The sequence below is a fragment of the Pseudochaenichthys georgianus genome, chromosome 5 (assembly GCF_902827115.2).
Source record: "Pseudochaenichthys georgianus chromosome 5, fPseGeo1.2, whole genome shotgun sequence".
Lineage (NCBI taxonomy): Eukaryota > Metazoa > Chordata > Actinopteri > Perciformes > Channichthyidae > Pseudochaenichthys > Pseudochaenichthys georgianus.
The window spans coordinates 42,000,282-42,006,281 of NC_047507.1; the positions used below are offsets into that span (position 1 = coordinate 42,000,282).

Consider the following 6,000-nt stretch of genomic DNA (forward strand, 5'->3'; position numbering starts at 1 on the left):
CCGGAAACAGACCGAAAACATTTAAAAAAAAAAATAATAATAATACTTTATTCCGAGTGTGCTTACTTTTCTCTTTGAAAGTCATCACATAACGGCATTGTAATACACGGTTCGGCTGCATTACATATTACATATCTGCCGTAGTTCTGTATTTATAGAGCCCTGATGAGAAGACAGACATGAGGAACTGAAAACGTGACGTGGATCATAAATATATCAGCCATTAAACAACATCTTACATTTCTTTTCACACAATACGTCTCCTTGCAGTATCAACACTAATTCGGCTCACTTTTATATTTGATCCAATTGGTAGATAGGCTGAATTTACACCATAAAGGTGCACAGCTGATATAAAGGGACACCTGGTGGTTAAAGCATGTTATTGAATTTAATTATTTTTATTATTAGATATTAATACGATCCCTATAAAGTATATTCATTACTCGTTATTCTCTACTAATAGTTAATTAAAGACTGTATGTAATGACTATTTTGCACATCCCTTTCAAGATTTCATGATTTTCTAAGGATTATTGACATATCATATAGGCCTACACAACTATGGTGTAGTTCTGCACTGAATGAAAAACTTGGGTCGCAGGTTCCTCAACAGTGCATTACAAGACATCTATCAATATTTGTGCATACCTCCAGCAATGTTAACTATGTTGAAGCACTTATTTTAACTGATATTATACATAATGTATTATACTCTTATAAGATGTATGTAGATATTTCATCTCCGGCCTTGTCAGGTATTGAACAATCAATAAATAAAGAACACAGAATTGTTGAATATAAAACACAGAATTTGTGTGATTATACTAAATGATTTTCAAATAAACACAACTGCATATTTAACTGTTACACATGCTGATGTAACGCAAATGTTCCAACTTGGGATCAATAAAGTATATCTTATCTTAAAGAGCTTACGAAATGAAAGACAATACTGTTCTTATTACGATAATATATATACTATTATTAATGGGAAATCATGTCATTCATGACAATATGCCCGCTGTATTTATAAATCGTGGTTTATTACAACTTTCCATGCTCACTTCCGATGTTACACGACCGCTCCGAACAAAACAGCTTTCGCCGGTTAGTGACGTCATGCACGTCACGAGTAGAACACCTGTTGAATAATACACTACCTCTGTGGCTGATGTCGGACTCTGGAGACAGAATCGAGTGACAGACAAGACTCATTTGGCGGAGATCCGATGCAGCAACAGAACACAGACTGGTATACATTTGACTTTAATTCATAGAGATTCTCAATAAATAGTAAATCAATAATAATACATCGTAATGTAGCAGGCAAACTTGGCTCAGGCAACAGAACAGAGACTGGTATATACATTTGACTAAAATTCATAGAGATTCTCAAAAAATAGTAAATAAATAATAATGACTCTGCTGAAATAACCAGTGTAGATACATATAGCTGGTCAGGCTGTTGTAAATTGACCAGCCAGTATATATTAGGCTGGAATGGTTGGCTGGAGAGGGGTTTTGGACACTTCAGCTGGCCAGGAGGGCTGGTTTATCCATCTATCACCAGCTTATGTTTAATAATAGTATTAAATATACCCTGCTGGGAGCTTACCAGGATTCCAGGTGACCAGCATACATTAAATACTGGTATGATTATTTAAACAAGAGAACATAAATATATTACAAAGATTCATTGTGTCATGTATTCTGGTATCTACAAAATAAAGACATTGTATAGTGTTCATAATAATAGTATTTTAATTTAATAAATAGCTAGTTAATATAATAAAATACACAGTAACAATACAATAATTATACAAATAACAACCAACCTGCAAATCAACCTACACATCAAAATAAATATATTATCTAAAACCGGTGCATTTGATTTAAAATAAAAGTAATACATAGAATTCAATATTTAAATGGTAACAAAAACCGTAACACTATGTATGATAAGAACAAGGCAACAAAGAAAGTGTTTGTTGTTTTTCCTTGTTCATGTCTATAATGTTTCCCGTTGTGTAGCGTGCAGCCTTTCCCAATCTGGCCTGCACTTCTGTCTGTTGAAGCCACTTCTTGAAGCAAACTGAAAAGAAATGTACAGATATAAGTACACTGTAAAAAGAAAACTTAATATTTACGTTAACATTTGGGCTGCTGTGGTTGCCAGAACCGTTAAAGTATAATACATTACAAATTACAGTTGGTTGGCATAGAGTCTAGACGTTACAGTCAACAATTGCTTATGGTGAATTACAATGGCAAAAACAAATAGAGCTAGTGTACACGGTGCGGCTGTGTTATCTGGGAAATAGAAGAATCGGATCAGGATTCGGTATTGGCAGACAATCAATATCAAATGAATCGGATCATTATTAGCATCTGATCACCTTTGTCGACTTGCAGCCTAAATACAAAGATAACTCCACTCCTCTCCTACCACTCTTACCTCTAATAAGCCTTGGTAGAACTAGTGTCCGAGTCATAGGGTCCAGAGGCCTGTACTACGAAGCCGGTTCAACCTAACCTGGATATGTTTGAGTTAGCCGGTTGGCCTAATCCAAAACATACGTGCTCTCGCTAAACGGTCCTACGACGCGGGTTATCAAGTGGATCGCTCAAGCCAGCCGTGTCCTATCTAGTTATGTGCGCGTTCACATGAAAGGGGTGGTATCTGGAGCATTCGACCAATCACAAACATGGAGAAGCGTACTGACAGTGCAGCGTCATACTTCCTGAATGAAAAGTGCACTTTAATACTAGTCAAATATGAAGAAGTTAAACTTTAAACAGCCATGACTTAAACACCAGGATCAAAGCCACAGAGCTGCAGCTGCAAGGTGAATACAGCTGGGAACAGAACAAGTGTTTGAATGCGTACATCAACAGGTTCATGATATCACTGCCCCGTCTAACACACCATCTGACTTTCATTACATTTGACTCGAGTGTTTCCTCAACTTAATGTGTTGCTTAAAATAATACTTCTGCATACAGTCTGTGACACTGAGTGTTGCACGGCCAGATACGGCTCAGTGACTCAGATCAGGAGATATGTGATACATTATGAAGTGATGTGCCGCGGACTGTACTTAATATTACTCTGATCCGGGTACTGATGTCGTGGCAGATATTTAAGTTAGCTTTGTTAACGCTAATGTTATAATAGTCAGATTGCTCTGAAGATGGAGGTGATATTCTATTCATGTTCACGTTCACACAGTCGGTGATTTTTGCCGGCCGTCTTTCTGTGTTTCCTTTCTCCTGTGACTTGATCACTTTAAACTCTGCACACTGAGCTCTGATTGGTCAGCAGGCAGTGCTTTCACTGAGTTGAGCTCTTAGCCTGCAACCTAACCTGCTCCGGGGCAGTTTAGCCGTTCAGCATAAGTTACCATGGAGATCTAGCCCGCTAAACAGAGAACCAGCTTCGTAGGACCGGAAAGCCGGAGTTTTCCCTGAAGTTAGCCGCGAAGAGAACATCCTGCTTCGTAGTACAGGCCTCAGGACTGACTGAAGACATGTGGAACAGAGGACAGGCATGGTTCCATGTACAGGAAACTGGAACTTTGAACTGGTGTTTTCATTTTTTCTGCCTGAAGATTCACAAGTTCTTGATCAGGTGTTTGATGTGGGCTGGCATGATCCTTTCTGCAGCGATAAATAAAGAAAACAAAGATTTTTTTTTTAATAATGGTAATGATGGTAGTAACAATAATATTAGTATAATTATGTATATAGCACTTACACAATTGCAAAGTGATTCTCACAACAAAAATAAAGAACAAAACAATATCAACAATAAAAAAACTAATTATTACAGGAATGTTGAGACAAATAAATGTTTTTTCAGTCTTTACAATGCAGAAATGACCTTCCAAAGGCTAAATTCAAACTCAATACCATAAATAACTGGGTACCAAAGTGCTTTACCTGATCGAACACGCTCCACACGGAGCAGCAACCATCCGGCTCGGCCTTTTGCTGCATATCATCTCCTCCCTCTATCTCTCTCTCTCTCTCTGGTGTTAGGTTCCAGTAGATCTCTACTATCCAATAAAACAGAAATTCACCAAAAAATCATATTAAAAAAGTTAAAAACAATGACTGGCTGTTGGCATTGAAATGGATTAGAATCTCACCTTTTTCCTGGATGTCAGGAAGGCCATGGAGTCGTTCCCTTCAAGTCCGCAACCAGTCATAGGAGTTCAAATGCAAAGCCTGAATGATGACAAGAGCGAGAGACATACATTTTACAATTATATTTTTAATTCATACCAGAGCAGTGTGTACAGGCCCTGTACGACATGCAGAGAACAGATCAAATCCCCTGACAGACTCACACACTTTGGTGATGTCCTCATCTGATAATGTTTCATTTTTTAGCAGCAAAGTAACATTACTCAAAGTATATGTCAGACCCAACTCATTTACAGTATGTTTTGCATCTCCTCAACAATGGTCTGTATAGTTGAGTAGAAAAAAACTGTCCCTACAATTTCAGGTAGATTAACACACATTTGTAAGAAAAGTTTACAATGAAGCACAAAACCCCTCTTTGTATTAAGCGAGCTGCCACAGAAAGTGCAGCTTAACATGCTAACCTTTGGTGAGCTACAGTAAAGCTAACTTCATGCTCAACACAAAACCTTTAACGTGCATTACATTGACGATTTTAAACACAACTTAACTTTCTCTACTTGTAAGATAACGTTTAGTTAACTTACCCTTAAATAACTACATCACGTTTTTCAGTGGAAACACAAACTGCAGAAAACGTTAGCTGCTAACTGTTGTTAGCTAAGACAGCTAGCTCTTAAGGGAAGTAACATAGCCTCATGGCAAACGTAAGGTTGAGTTAACGTAACGTTGTAAGAAAGCAAAACGAACCTTCGAGAAAGCGTTTACTCTCTCTCCTTAGCGGGCATTGTTGATTGTTCGAAACACGATCTCTTGATGTGCTGCCCCACACATCGTCGGTTTCATCGACCCCGGGTTACCTGGTCTAGCAAACGTCCGCCTCGTACGACGCACTTGTTTTGTCCATATACGCAACATTTGATCATTTTTTGGCCACAAAAACATCCCATAACCAGACCGGTGGACGCGGTTGACCTGTTCAAATCCAGTTTTGGACAGTCTGCCGTGGTTCCATCCCATTTCAAGTGCTGTTCGAGAATCGGCTTAACCCTTGCACACTCTCCAATCACAGAGCTTGAGGACTATCACGGGGTTTGTCAAACAGAGCACATGGTGTAGTCCAAACGATAGCTGGGGATTCTGGGTAGTGTAGTGTCTTCTGCCATCCTTTACTCCTGGGAATGGACGCTCACATTACCTTTAAGGGCAGCCGACACAAACGAATGCCGTGCTTCCATGAGCGTCACATCCCGAGCAGATGGGAATACATTGCAATCAGTTTAAAGCTATTTGCGTCCCTTTATGACGCCGAAGGAGCCTAGGAGCGTCACAATTGGACGCCACGGACACTGACCAAACGTCGCTATTGGACGCTTAGGGAGTGAGAGTGTGTTGGCTCTGAAACTACGGGGCGGCCGAGGACAAGAAATACACATGCGTTAATCGCGTTAAAATAATTAGTGGCGTTAATTTTTTTTTGCGTTAGCGCGTTATTAACTTGACAGCCCTAATATATATATATATATATATGCCTATGAAATAAATTCTGAAATAAATAAATGAGGCAATAAATATGTATACATGTACATTTAAATACACATTTATTTATTTCAGGGGACTTGTATTTCATAATGACACATTTATTTATTTCAGGGAACTATGGTACAAGTGACTTGTATTGCAAATAAAGCAGAAACCGTAAAGGCGCTATTCATTGCGCACTCAAAAATGAATAGCTGCTGATTTGACCAAGCGAACGCGAGAGACGGCTGAGTTGACCACAGTTATGCAACAGCAACCAAAGCTAAACTGACTATCTTGACTACTTGTTGCTATCCTATTGTGGCATAA

The 6,000-nt window shown here is 38.8% G+C and overlaps 1 long non-coding RNA gene across 3 annotated transcripts; it reads right to left on the reverse strand.

Moving 5' to 3' along the window:
• Positions 1 to 1,746: 1,746 nt before the first annotated feature.
• Positions 1,747 to 5,198, reverse strand: LOC139433911 (uncharacterized). Of its 3 annotated transcripts, XR_011643308.1 has the most exons (5): positions 4,900 to 5,198; positions 4,152 to 4,230; positions 3,943 to 4,058; positions 2,459 to 3,660; positions 1,747 to 2,095 (listed from the first exon to the last, which is right to left on the reverse strand). It is a non-coding gene; the product is annotated as an uncharacterized lncRNA (long non-coding RNA). The 3 variants fall into 3 exon arrangements; XR_011643307.1 differs by having other exon boundaries at positions 1,747 to 3,660; positions 3,943 to 4,055; XR_011643306.1 differs by having other exon boundaries at positions 1,747 to 3,660.
• Positions 5,199 to 6,000: the final 802 nt, after the last annotated feature.